Source organism: Anser cygnoides, chromosome 1 (assembly GCF_040182565.1).
Source record: "Anser cygnoides isolate HZ-2024a breed goose chromosome 1, Taihu_goose_T2T_genome, whole genome shotgun sequence".
NCBI lineage: Eukaryota > Metazoa > Chordata > Aves > Anseriformes > Anatidae > Anser > Anser cygnoides.
The window spans coordinates 168,505,898-168,520,360 of NC_089873.1; the positions used below are offsets into that span (position 1 = coordinate 168,505,898).

General features: G+C 42.9%; 1 protein-coding gene across 9 annotated transcripts in view; it reads left to right on the top strand.

Moving 5' to 3' along the window:
- The first annotated feature begins 454 nt into the window (after positions 1–454).
- KLF12 (KLF transcription factor 12) overlaps positions 455–14,463 on the top strand; it is a 248,643-nt gene continuing 234,634 nt past the window's right edge. For 5 of the 9 annotated variants that reach the window (XR_010827454.1, XM_048079115.2, XM_066987684.1 and 2 more), the window contains exon 1: positions 584–722. The gene's annotated coding sequence lies outside the window, so the exon portion shown is untranslated. Of the gene's footprint in view, positions 509–583; positions 723–1,594; positions 1,731–3,272; positions 3,363–14,463 lie in introns of those variants that run through there. The other 4 variants (XM_048079118.2, XM_048079122.2, XM_048079116.2 and 1 more) reach the window with 4 other exon arrangements.

Consider the following 14,463-nt stretch of genomic DNA (forward strand, 5'->3'; position numbering starts at 1 on the left):
GGAATCCCTCAGCCAGCCGAGGTGCAGCTCAGCCCTACACAGTGACCTCCACGAAAAAGAAACAACCCCAAAAACAACCAAAAAAAAAACAACCAAACCCAGCAACCCACCCTCACAGGCTTCTCACAAGCCGCAGCGTTAAAAATAAAAGCAGCAGGAGGGGAAGGCTGGCAGGGCTGAACCCGCCAGGTACCCGGGCAGGGCTCTGCCCCCCTCTCTCCACCTCCCCGTGCTCCCCCCTCAGCGCCCCCGGGGCGTTCCCGCCGCCACCCCCGGTGCCGAGGCGCGGCCCCTTTCCCCCCCCCCGGCGCCCGGCCGCCGGTGGGGGCGCTCCGCCCGCCGCCCAGCACAGCGGGGCCGGGCCCGGCGGCTCGGCGGGGCCTTTGTGTGTGAGGGGAGCGGCGGCGGCTGCCGCCCCGGTGCGGCGGCGGTGGGCGAGGCGAGGCGAGGCGGCGCCGGGAGCCTCCACCCCCGGGCCGCCCTGCCCGCGGCTCCTCATGTGACGCGGGTAAGTCGGCGGCCAGCGCCGCGCTTCCCCCCGCTGCTGCCGCCCCCATTCATTTCCCCGCAGCGGCGGCCGGCCGCCGGGGAGAGCCTCTGCCCCGGCCCCCGGGAGAGAAGGGGGGACGGGCGGACGGAGCCTGGCGGACAGACGGACAGACAGAGCCGGGGGGAACCCCGAGTCGGGGGAAGGAGGCGGCTGCTCTGCGGCTCCCGCTCAGGTCTGTGCCGATTCCGTTTCTTATCGGAATAAACTGAACGTGCGCTTTATGATTATTTTTTATTATTATTTTTTCTTCTTGCCGTCCCAGTCAGCTTTCTTTAAAAAAAAAATAACCTCTCGTACGAAGTGAAATCGCTAAAGAACATAAATAAAAAGGGATTTACGGGGGGTTGGGGGGTGCCGATCGGAGCGGGGCGGAGGCGGCAGCGGGGCCGCGGGGTCAGCAGCTGCCGGCCGGGGGGGGCTGCGGCGGCCGTTGGCGGCCGGTAACGGCCCTACCGGACCGGGGGGGCCGCCCGCCCCAACTTTCCCTCAACTTTCCTGCTGGAGGGGAGAGGGGACACCCGCACACAAAAATAATAATAATAATAATTAAAAAAAGGGCGGCGAGCGGCGTGTTTGCAGTGCGGGGGGGGGGGGGGGGGAGGCGCCGAGCCCTTTGTGCTGCCCCCCTGCCACCGGGACCGGGGTGTGTGTGGGGGGGTTACGCGCACCCCTGTTACCCACGCTCACCCTCGTTACCCGTCACTAAATAAATACACGCCTGAAGAGCCGCGCTGAGCCGTCAGCTGGCGGCGGGGGGGAGCGGAGGGCTGTATTTACATGAAAAGCATGTGCACGGGGCGCCGGGGGGGAGGGACGCGGCCGGGGCTGCCCGCCGCCGGCACCGGGGGGCACCGGCAGCGCTTGGGCTTTGCTTATAGGATCCCTATAAATATATATATTACATATTTTTTTATTTATTTATTTTTTTCTCCTTCTCGCGGGGGTGTGATAGCCGGCGAGAAGCCTTTGCAGACCTTTCCGCGGCGGTCGCTTTTGACAGCGCACCGAAACCTGCTCGCGTGTATATATATATATGTATATATAAATAAATAAAATCCCAGATACGTTACGTACTCGGGAACAGAGCTGCTCGATGCGAGGTGCCGAGGATAAGTTCGCTTACATCATGGTTTAGCTCAAGCCTGTTAAATTCTGCTAGCCTTTGGCAGCCCCCGAATAAGTAAGTAAACCTTTTTTTTTTTTTTTTTTCCGCCGTTTTTTGGTATTCTCCTGTTTTACCGTCATAAATAAGCGATATTCTTCTTTCTATGCGTTTTTTTTCCCCTTTTCATCGCCCGTTTTGTCTTGCCGCGGCAGGTAGCCGCGCACGGTTGGCGGCAACTTGGCGGGGCTGCCTCTCGCCGCCCTGGCATCTGGGCTCCATTTTCTGGCCGCCGGTCGGTGCCAGCCCCGAGGCGGGCGGCAGCGGCGGGCCGGGCCGGGCCGCCGGCACCATTTCCCTCACGCCGCCGGGCCGCGGCTCTCCTTCCATTTTCGCCTCCTCTTCCGAAGGGGAGACGCGAAAATCCCTCGCTGATGGGACGCGAGCAACTTGAAGCCGCTGGCTGGGCGCCTGACGCCGCAAGAAGCGGAGCCCCCCGGCCCCCCCAGCCCTGGACATCACCCTCGGGGCCGTTCCTTCTTTCCCCTTTCCCTCTCTCTCCATGGATTGAAGGAGCTGGAGAAACACCTTTTTTTTTTTTTCTTTCCTTTTTTTTTTTTTTTTTCCAGCCAACCTTTTCCTTAGGTTACAGGCACCTTCATGAGGTGGCTTGTATTTATTTATTTATTTATTTTCCTCGTACCCTCTCAGTTCATGGAGTTGTGAATAGCGTTTAAAGAGGGCTGTGGAAAAAAAAAAAAAACTGTTTTCTCTGCGGTTGCCCAGCTGTGGGGAGGACGTAGGAGATACGCCGAGGGGCGTTAGAGGAATGATTGCGTGTGCGCTGGAGGGGCTGAAAGGAGTTTGGGATTTGGGAGGTGCTGTTTGGTTTCTGCTTCTGATAATGAAGCAATATCAGAGGTGTAAAAAGGGGGATGGGAGATGAGGTGTTACTTTTTTTTTTTTTTTTTACATATGTATCTATTTCCTCATCAATATTTAGTGACAATATTTCCAGGCTTACCCGTCTCTTGTAGAAAATCCTTTGCTGAAAAGATCCCTAAGATCCCAAGAGAGACCAGAAGAATGTTTGTAACAACTTTGAAAAATAAACTTTAAGATTCCAGGACAGGCTAATCATGTGGTCCTCTGCCAGGTATTTCTGTTGGGATTGGCCGGATCTGACTGTGCGATCTGAGCTTCACTTCTGGAGAGAGATTTAAATATTGCAGGGTTGAACTAGTTCTGCCATGAAGTGGTAGAAGGGCTTAGGCTGCAGGCCCGTGTTGTAGGAATCAACTTTCTGTTCAGTCTCAAGTCCACAGACCAACACGACGCATGACTGTACCTGCCGAAATTAAATAGAAATACGGACCGCACTTCTTGAGCGAAATGTGCAATGTCTCTCGTAGATATTCAGGATGCTCTTGACCGCACCGTGGTGTTGCAGAAGCCCTCTGAAATTGGGTGGTTGTTTTGGCACTTGGGGTGTCCTGTTGTTTAGATTTTGGGCAGGCATCTGTGTGACCTGAGTAGCTTATCAAACAAAGGGAAGGCGTGTGCCTTTTCTAATCACTGGGTGAGCAGTGCCTGCTGACGCTAGCCTTTCTGATGTTACAGTGCTGCGGTCTTCAAGCTTCGGGTCACTGGGTCCACTCCGTGAGCTTCCCGCCACCGCTGGCACCACCTTCCCGGATGGCCAACCTCCTGGTGTGTTTCTTAAGGAAATAAGTGTCATTCGTGTTGTGTAACAGGTCTGTTTGCTTCAAGATGGGTTTTGACCAAGCCTTTGCTCAACTAAAAGATACAGATGCCTTATTCAGGGTCTCGTATTAATGAAGCTGGGGAAATACTCATTTTCCCTGAAGTATTCCGTTTGTGGCTTGTGAAGAATTGTGTCTTGGTTTATTTTGTTGGGAGATGGTTGTGGCTTCCCTTTCCTTGACTTAAATATAAAGAGAAATAAAAACCCATATTTCTCAAAATGGAAATTTCAATTTTAGAAAAGCTGAGATGGATGCGGCACTGAGACTTTGACCTTCTCAGCTCCTGACTGGTGGTTGTTTACTACAGCTGCAGCTGTGCGTCTTTGAAAGAGGAGGAGCTGCAAACACAAGCATGCTCACTTTCCCCAGCTAACAAGAAAACATATAAAGAGGCATGATGTTGAAGAGTGAGATGTAAAGAAAAGTATTAAGCCGCGTTTGGGTTTTCCTTTACTTTTGTGCAGGGTATGCTGTGTATCTGAAAGACGAATTTGGGGTCTTGAAAGTGCAAACGTGAAAGCATGAAATGACTACGTTTCCTATGCAGTGAAATTTATTTTTTTTAATGAAAAATATGCTTATGGTAGAAAAGAGAAACGCTTTTATGCTGTAGTACTAAAGACACTTTTAACAGTGTTAGTCAATCAAAAGCTCCATGTAACCTTACCCTGTGAGAACGTGCTGTTCAACTACTGAACTTTAGACAGACCTCCTGTTTCAGCTAAATGAATTTTTTTCTTAAGTCAGTAGTAAATGTGAAAATAAATGAGCAGCAAGAGTTATTTTCAAGGATTTAGTGTCACCGTGATAGCTGTACGCCTAGCTATAAACCAAAGCTACGTTGACAAACTTGACTAGAGCATTGGCTAGACCTAGTACATGCATGTAATCCAGTTGTGAAAGTGGGTAAAATTGGACCAATGTGAGGAAAATTGTGCGGTCTCTTTTGGGTTATGATAAAACTGTGCTGGTGCTTTTGCATTTGCATTTGGAAGCCTTTTCCTGTGTCAAAGACCTGTTTAGATTTGGTACCCTAAAATGTATGAAATTTCTCATACTTCCTTGAAGTTTGGTGTGACTGGTTTAAGTTTACTTTGAATCCGTGTTTTTGTATTCGCTCCCGTGCAGTAACTATAATATAAAAACAGTAGAGTGTTCTTTAATTAGTTTTATATACCATTTGGTGGCACAGAATTCTTGAAAGAATAGTGAGAGGCAGAAGGAAGAGAAAAATCAAGGTGGCTTTGCCAAGAAGTCAGTATATTTACACTGCATATAACACTGCGCTTGTGTGGACTTCTCTGTTCTTGATTCCAGTGTATAACCTCTTGGTATTTTTCAGAAAGCATAATCTGGACTTTGGTCTAAACCAAAAACTATAATATAAGAATATTTTGCAGCAGACATAAATGCAAAATATAATGTGATTTGAATTGAGATGTCTTTAAATTATGGCTATGTCTTCATCATGTAACTATTTCTCTCTCATTTCCTGTATTTTTGGGCAGGGATGGTGGCATAAACCATCCCAGTGTTGCTCAACTGAAATATATATAGTAAAACTAGGCTCAGGAGTGAATATATGGACTCATTTAAAATGTTTTCAAGGACTGCAGTTGGCACAGGCCAGTGTGTAAATGTGGGTGCTTATTTAAGAGAAGCCATCAGCTTGCTGTGCTCCCTCTTTGCAACATTACAGGGTGGAGAGGACTCTGAAGTCAAGCTTGGCCCACCAGTTGCTACAGGAGGCCCCTCACGGCCTCTGAATATTGAGTGCAAAATGAGTCGAGTGCTGGATCCTGTGATGTTGATTCTTCTTCCCCGTCGGGGATCTTCCTTACCTCCATTTTTGATGCTTTGTGCTGTTTTTCTTCATGCACTTTGCATCTGTGTGCATCAGCTCCTTTGTCAGAGGAGCCTCCTCAGCAGCAGGTGCAAGGGCAAGACTTGTCTAGGTGATGGGTTGCTGACTGTTATTATTATTAAGTCTAATAAAACTACAAAGTTAAGGATGCAAAAGCTAAGGTGTATTAGAACTGAAGCTGCATGTGTTAGGGTCAACAAAGACGACCCTTAACAGTTAAAGAGGATTTTAACAAATAAATTTTGCCAAGACTATTGTAGCTTGACATTTCCTCTGAATGCAATCCTAACAATGTCCAATGTCTGTATTTTTATTTTTTTTTAATCTCCCGGTTTGTTTATTTGTTCACAGTGTTGTGTTTTGTGTTGTTTTTTCCTGGAACACCGAGGAAGCACATTTCCTTGTGTGCAGTGGTGTTTATCCTGTTGTGGGTCGCTGGTAGCGCTTGCATTGACGGGCTTTGGAGTCACAGCACAGACCAGCACCACTTGAGTTAAAGCACGCCTGGTTAGCAGTAGCAAGCTTTTGTCCTCTGTGTGAACCAGCCTTCAGAGGGGGGAATGAAGTACGCTCTTTGCTAACGGCTGGCACGGTATTCGCTACATAGCAGAGTAACGATGGGACTCAGAAATCCCCAGCTTTGTTCCTGGCCGTGGGGTGAGCATGTTCTCGTTGTTTAAACACAGAACAATCAAATGCATGACCTTGGACATCAGTGCAGCAAAGGGGATAATTAATCAGATGATGTGTCGTGTTGGAGACCCGAGTTCTGGTCCCAGTTTTGTCAGGTGTCGCCTAGGGTAACCGCTTGGTTATCCTCTTTGTAAGGTGCAAGCGACGATACTAACTTATAATTAGTGTGAGGCGTTGTCCAGTGGCCAGAGCTGCAAGGAGCACAAGGTTTTGAATGCACTGACCCTTCTGGCTATCTAAAGATAGTTTCTTTTTCTCTGCCTTGGCCCTAAAGCCCTTTCCTGGTGCATCTGTTTCCTGGGGGCTTAGCCAGGTCTGCAGTGCAGGGAGCACCGTGATGCCTGCTGGCCAGGTCGCTGCGGCTGATGCGTGGAGAATGGGGTCCATCAGGAGGGATGCTCGGGCCCGTGTGCAGAGTTGGAGATCTCACCGGCAAGCTTCTGGAAGCCTTCTTGGGCACCTGCCAGCTGTAGTTGTCAGCTATGGTGCTCAAATTGCAACATGTTGGCTGTGGAATGGGAAAAGGCAACTCTATAACCCCATCAGTTTCTGTTGGGAAAGTTATCAGTCATCTGTGGCTCCCTGAGGGAAAATCTTTCCAAACAAAAATATTCTTTACTTTTTAGACTTTTCCCCATTACCAAAATAGTCAAAGATACCTGATGTATTCTTGAAAGTGTTGGAATCAAACTTTGCAGAAGCAGACACTGAGAATTTCAGCTGAAATGACTGAAGTTTGTTAAATAACGTAGTATTAGAAATTTGTAACATCAAAGAGTGACTAGGATTGTTGTCATCTACTGTGAATATTATTTTTTTTTTTCCATGGGACTGGCATTTTCAGATGAAGTGCTAAAAATTCAGGACAGTTTTCATAGCAGATGTGATAACACGTGGTCATCCTCGTTAACCATAGAGGTATTTAGAATTAATCATTATTAATTGCCAGTTCTTCCTTGGAAAGAAAGAAAGATGACTGAGTATTATTCAGTAACATCTGACACACGAATCTGGGCAGGACTTGACTTAAAATCAGAATATTTTAGAGATTCTTTTTTTGTTTTTTTTTTTTTAATTCTCTGTCTTTGAGTGTGTGATGCTGGCAAAAACATTTTTGAATTAGTCTTGGAGTGAGGGTTGGCAGTGCATGTAGAAGAGCATGTAAAGAGCTATGATCGATGACACTTTAAAATCTTTCTAAGTGTTGGACAGTAGTTGGAGCTATTCCAGTTTCTTTTTCATCGAATCTTTCTGTTGCAAGAAAATTTAGGTTAAGTGGGAAATGAAGAGAGTTTCCAACAAAAACCCCCCTAAAACAGAGGTGGGGAAAATCACTCCTTTCCAGTTTCTGTCAATCAGTAAGACTTACAAGATGACTTAATTTTTCACAGATTCTATCTAGTCAATGAAATCTTTTGTATAGATGGTACCCAACAGCATTTTGAAAGGAAAACATTAACACAATGACTATTTTTTTTCTCCCTTCTGAAAAGGAAAGCATGCAAACTCGGTCTAGTTGGCAGGCAGATTTGGAGGCTGTTAATTTAGAAAGCTTTGCCATTTTCACTTTTACTTTCCAGATCTATATTCAGCTAAATCAACATTTTGCTAAAAATGTCTTCAACATATATACCTGAAGAATATATAGCAGTAGTTCTGGGCCTTGCATTTTGAGAAGGTGGACAAACTGGTAACTTGTAATTTTTGGTTGGGACTGTTGGGGTAAAGTTTACAATAGTCACATCAAGCAAATAATGTCATCTGCTGGGGGAGAGGAAGGGAGTGTGAGTTCCATGCACCATGTGCTTTTTTTTTTTTTTGTGGCTTCCATTATTTGTCAATTAACTCGCCACATGCGCTGTGAGAGTGGGCACCCTCAACCAGGCTGTGGTTTTCTTCGTTAGGGAAAGCACTGGGATCTTAGCTATTCGGTACCCGAGTCATCTTGTGGGCATGTCTATCAGCAGAAGTGAGAAATACTTGTACTTTCACATCCCTCCCAAACATTGCCAAAGTTCCACACGCGTGAAGCTCTCATTGACATATCTTCTTCCTCCCCTAGAAAAATAGGAATTAAAAATAAAAGGAGAAAGTTTTTCTTTTGATTACTTCTGACTGCGGTCAGTTTAGCTTCTTCACAACCATGAGTTCTTGTCACTGGGTGTTTAGCTATTGCTTCTTCTGCCTCTTGTGACATGCTGCACTGTCTCTCTTTGGGTGAAAAATATTGTTTTCTGACATCCTTTTCATCCTGGTGTAACCCTTCCACTGATGACCTGAATGGGACAGAGTCTTGTAATAAAAAGACTTCTTTAATTTGTATTCCTAGTTGGATTTTCTGGGTCCTGGGTTATTTTAAAGCCATCTTCATTTTATGAATGGCATAGCAACTTTACTCTATTTTCCACTCTATGCTTTTTTCTTCCAAACTTTTCTTTTTGTACTGCTGTGTACACACCTGAACCTGCAGGCTAATGATATAGTTGTCTTTTGAGCTGTGGTTGGGGTGTCAGGTGGTGATGGATGTTGTAGCTGGATTTAGTGTTAGATATTTGACGTATCCTTGTATATTACTGTGGTATTATAAATAGTAACATAAATGTAGCATGAAATACCTTTGTATCAGCTAAAAATTAGAAATACGAAAATTCTGTTGGCTGAAATGTCCTTGTGCTATAAAATTAATTCAGCAAAACAAACAAAAAAATTACCTATACAAAAGAATCTGTAAAAGAAATGCTTATAGAAGGGCTATATAGATTGCCATGTGCCGTGGCAATCACTTGATATGATCTAAACCAGTAATGCTTGTCAGCATTCTTCAGACATTATGGTGTTCTTAGTTTAAAGGCCGAATGATTAAGCTGCAGCTTTTATGAAGTCTGAGCATTGGCAACTGGGCGAAGTGTGGGAATCGCGTCCTAAAAAGCATCCTGACTGCACTGCAAATGCCACAGAAAAAGTGGTGCCTAACTTGGCCAGCATGCAAGTTCCGAAGACTTTTAAGGACTTCTGCCTGGATAAACAAGTTCACGTTTAGCCATAGCTGCCAAATTCAGTTAATTCTGACAGTTTTAGTATGATCACTGGTTTTGGAAACCATCATGTTCTGTACCTCTAGTGGGAGGCATGCGACTCTGAAACAACTCTTAATTCAGGGATTTAGGAGTACTTCTAGGCTTTATTCCTGTAAAACTGTTATCATTGTTCTTGGTGTCTGGCACGGGTTTTCTTAACTCTTTGTACTGCTCTCTTCTGCCTAAACGTAAAGCCCAATATTGAGAGCAGGATTTAATTCCCTGTGTCATAGGCTAAAGAACGTGTCAAGTTCCCCCGATAGGGTAGCATGTGAATATGTGTGTTAAATCTGTATTGACTTAGTGAAAAAGACTTTGAAAAGCGTATGTTTAAAATGTTAACTGAAGAGTGAAGCTTCATTTTGAGTTCATTGCCATCCTGAAGGATGGTTTCAAGTGATGGCTGGTTGTTTGAAGTTTTCAGTTGATGATGGACATACTGTCATTTAAGCAGATACCAGAAGGAACTTACCGTAAAGTCAAATGAAGTTATATTGATTGGCTTTCTGAAGCGAGAAGAAAAAAAAGAGATCTGAACGTAGGGTTGGATTGTAAATTCATTGATTTGAAGATCAGACAAGATGGTTATGATCATCTAATTCAGTTTCAATTGAGTCATCAAGAGAATATCACCTGGACTTGGATTAAGCAAGTGTATTTCGTTGGAGCTTTAACGTTTTGTGAATACATGAGCATATCGTAGAAGACATTGTGTGATGAAGAATCACCTATATTCTTTGGTAAATGGATTCAGTGATTATAATTGCCCTAATCTTTATGCATTATATGTACCCTAAATTTATCCATATATTTGGCTTCCAGCCATTTAACCTTGTACCTCTGTCTCTTAAGTGAGTGGTCAACCAGTCTCCTGTCAGTTCCTTCTCTGTCTTTGCTTTCAGAGTTTGCATAATTGATCAGTGTTTTAATTTGTAGCTGTTGAAGACGGTGAATTGATTTAGCTCGTTTTTACTTCAAGATAGCAAGCAGGAAACTTTGGTTTAAGCAACCAGTTTAAAGCTGCTTTTGTTACTGTAATTCTTCCTCATTTTTCATTTCCAGTGATGTCCATTGTCTAAGGGACATTTAGCATGCTGATACACAGCAGAAAGTCTTATGCCACATATGCCGGTTTTTAGTTGAGAGAACGCATACCCATGTATTTAAAACTTTGTGGAGTTAATTTTTCTGAGCTTTATTTTTATCATTTTTTTTAATATTACAGTATGTCAAATGCTATGTTTCTTATTTACTGGATGGTTTTATTTAAATACTGACCTGTTCGAGCTGTTCTTAGGTGGAAATCAGAACTCTGGTAAACTGTAGAAAACATCGCTCAGATCAAAATAATAAAAATAATTTATTTTTAATGTGCCAGGTTACTGTAGAAATCCTACTAAGAAGTATTTGTGCTTAAAACTAATACTTATATTAAATAAAGGAAAAATGTAGTATAAGAAGGAAAAGTGAAACTCAGTTTCTATTTAGAATGTACTTGAGGGTTTTGCAGCTAGTACGTATCATCCTTCAGCATATTGTTTATCTTAAGACTGGAAGGAAAAAAAAGAAAGGTACCTTGGTTTTTTTGCTCCCAGTAGATTTTTTTCAACTTTTGTATGAGCTAGGTACTGGTCTGTAGTAGTTGAATAAGCTGTGGAAAAGAAGAAGCTTTTTTATGCACCTGCTTATGGATTAGTTTACTCCATTTCAGTTTTGTTTAGTCCGTGATTTTTATCAAACTGGTAATGGTAATTTCTTTGAAACTTCAATAGCGAGTGAGTACTCCTTGAATGCTGATGAGGGAAGGAATTTAAGTCATTTTTATAATTTCAAATTCGTCTCTCAACTTTTTTGAGAAGAATAAATAAAAGTCAGAAATTTTCGTTAGAATTTACAACAATGTTACAGGAAGACTATTTCTTTACCATAGAGGCTTTGGAATGCTGTTTGTTAGGCTGCTGCTTCTGGAAGCTTTAAACTTTGTCAAAAGATAGGAGTACCCATCTATTCTCATGTTGTGAAGCTGCATATGAAAGTAACTTTTATGAAGGCTTCCCTTTTTCTCATCTATTGTTGTTGACACCCTATTTCTCAAGTGCCTTTTCTGACATGCCCACTCCGTATATTTTATTTGAAGCATGAAATACAACGCTTGCTGGCCAGGGATATCAGATGAGTAGGATTACGCATGCTCAGTTTTTTGTGTGCTTATGTTATGTTGCACTACTTAAGACCTTTTTGTCTCTTGCTTACCATTTTTTCTTCATGCACTTAGCCAGGATCATTTCAAATGTAATAATGCTGTTATTGTTTGGGTACTCTGTTTTCCCTCCCCATAACTGCTGTTCGTTAATCATACTCGTTTTAAAAGAGGGAGTACGAGTGTCAGGTGATTTTGCTGAGCTTGGCTCGACTTCAGGAAGTTCTGCTCTTTCCCAGTAATTTTATTATTGATGTCCTGCTGGTACTCCATTTTTTTTCTTCCTATCATTATTTCATCCTTTTTAGAGCCTTGCTTCCATGTTTACATATGCACTGCTCTATTTTCTCAGTCTTCTCGGAGATAACAGTTGTAAATAAAGCTTATTTCTACATACTCTGATTATAAAACTATAATCTTGGATAAGTATATAAGGAAACCAAACTGAAGGCTTTTTTTCCCTCCCAGACTTTTCCTTAATTTCTTGAAATAGCAACTAAATGCCAAAGCATGATTAAAAAAATGGGAAAATTTACAACTGTGCAATTGGAAATGTAATTCCCTTCCTCCTTTTCAAGGAAGGAAAAGGAAATTTGTTGGTTCTGTCATTTTCTTTCTCCAGGTTAATGTAACTACTGTAGGTCATGTAAGAAGGATCAGGATTAGGAACAAGGACCATTGTGCAATGTAGCCTTGTGCAGCAAGTTGGAAAACTGAAAGGTGCCATTTAGAGGCAAGATTTTATTAATGCTTCAAGCTGTCTGGGAAGAAAGTGAATGGCTCACCAGGTAAAGAGCACTAGAAATATATTCAGTTGAAGTTCTTTGCCAAAATAATGTCCTGTTGTGCTCTTGAGAGAAGTTCAAATCAGTGTTTACTTATCTGTATTTTAAAAACAGAAAGAGAAGTACGTAGTAAAACAAATATTATACACGTCTTATATTGTTGCAGAACTAATAGGTCTGTGGGGAAACATCACCTTTCTAAAATCAAACTGACCGCCTGCCACCTGTTGCAATCCCAGCTTTTGCCCCAGTTCTCCTCCTGACAGACTCACCTTTCATCTTACTCTGCAATATCTTGATTTAAGCTTCCAGTGGGGTACTTGAAGTGGGCTTGTACTGTACTCTATTGGACTTACTACTATTCATGATTTTTATGCGCTTTATGGACTACCAGTTTATTAAGAAATAGCCTCTTACAGTCAAGCAGTGGTGTTTGAGACTTGTGAACAGCTCTCCATGGAGCTTTTGAACTCTGTCTTCTGAGTACAGCTCTTCATATGGCAAAAAAAAGAAATGTGAGCCTAAACCATATTCAGTCATTAGCTTAGAAACTTTTCTCTGCAAATGCTAATAATGATTTCATTTATTAAAGTGCAAGTTTTAGATGTTGCTTGTTGTTCTTTACCAGTAATATTGCTCTTGTTTTCTCTACCCAATGTCTATTAGCCTTTTTATCTTTTTTACTTCCGAGGTGTGTTTTTATGCAGCATTAGTTTCCATTGCACGCATTTCTAAATGTAAAAACCAGTCATTCCTTAATTTATATTTTCATGTTATAGATAACATAGCACGTTACAGGTCCCTGGAGTCCTGAAATTCTGCTGAAGATTTATTACAGCAGTTCTTGAAAACACTGCAGTAAAGCAGTAACCCGTTATTTTCGGAGCTAATGCAGTAGACAGCTGGAACTGCACGTGGCATCTCGGCGCTGGTTGTGTTACCTTCGGGAAAGCTTGTGATAACCTCACAGCTTGCCACATGGAAAGCAACTCCGTTTCTTCTGTTAAGGTCAAGCTGTCACGTGCATTGTGTGTCCTGCTGTTTTGTAATTGGGACATCTCAGGTTCACGGTGACGATGGCTTCACTTGGGGTCTAGAAGGAGTTTCTCTTGGGCCTTTTCCTGTCCTCGCAGCCTGGGCAAGGACTGCCTTTTGTGTGTGTCTTCATGGTGGTTTTGTTGTGTTGAGGAGTGGCTCCGGTATCTTCTGAGAGTATTTCTAGTCTTTCCCATCTCTTTCTCAGTTGTGGAACTGGGCTCTGTGTGTATCTCTTGAGATGAAGGCAGGTTGCAGGGGGAGAAACTGTGAAATCAAGGAGTGTATGTTTGTGGGAAGGACACAAATGATCCAAGAAAAGTAAACTAACATGTGTACATGTGTGTTTCGTTAGCAGAGGTCATAAAGAAAGCCCATGGCTGCTGAGCTGTGAGTCAAGATCCTTCAAGCCCTATTTGTCGCTGAATATGTTTTCAAACAACATGGGTTTCCCTAATTGCAAATCAAGTTATTAACCATTAAAGATATTGTCCTTTAGAAATATCTCAATTCTCAGCTGTAGAATGATGTTTCTTAGACCAGAAAACTTTGAGAAATTTTATAAGACAGTAAATGGTTTTCACTGCTGGCCACAAAAGTTTACATAGCTAATGTGATGCCTGGTACGTTATGTAAAGTGTTTCCTTTTTAATGGGATCATTTTTTGTTGTTGTGTGAACAATCTTCTCATATAAAGTCAAAAGAGTCCTCCTGCTGCATCTACGTTTGTTGAGAAGCTGCAGGTTTGTTTTGTGTGGTGTTCTCAAACCTGGATTCTTGTAGGCTGCAGGTGGATCTGGGTACAAAAATTTCTGACCATCTAGCTCCATGGATTTGGCTTGGTGTTTGTCATGTCAGGAGGAGGCTGAGGTCCTTTCTGAAGGGCTTGTGGTTCTCTTGTTACACTGAGCCACCAAAGAATACTCATTTCTTACCTTGTGAATTGAGTGCAACAACCTGAGGAACTTTGAATGTGTATTTTGTGTATTAAACGGTTCTTGAGGGTGTCTTGTAGGTAGATGCGAACAGATGGGAAAGCAGGATATGTATTTTTTTTTTTTTAGTCTGGACTTTTTTTGGTAAAACTTCAGAGTCTTTGACGGCAAGGGTGTTTGGACACATAATGATGCCCTTTAAGTGCATCATTTAGAAATGCATCACCAGGCTTTTTAGAAACGGAAGTCCCACAACATTTCTAAAAAACATGACAATTGATTTCTGTTTTGCTTTGAACTGTCTCAAGTGTGCAAGAACACAAAAATACTGTTGCTGTCTTTTTTCTTTTTAAGTCTTCACAGGAATTGAAGTGGAATTCATAGATTTATTTTTTTCTGCTTTATTTTTGTTCCTCTCCAGTTATACTATTTCTTTGTTGCTTTGCTGTTAAGTTT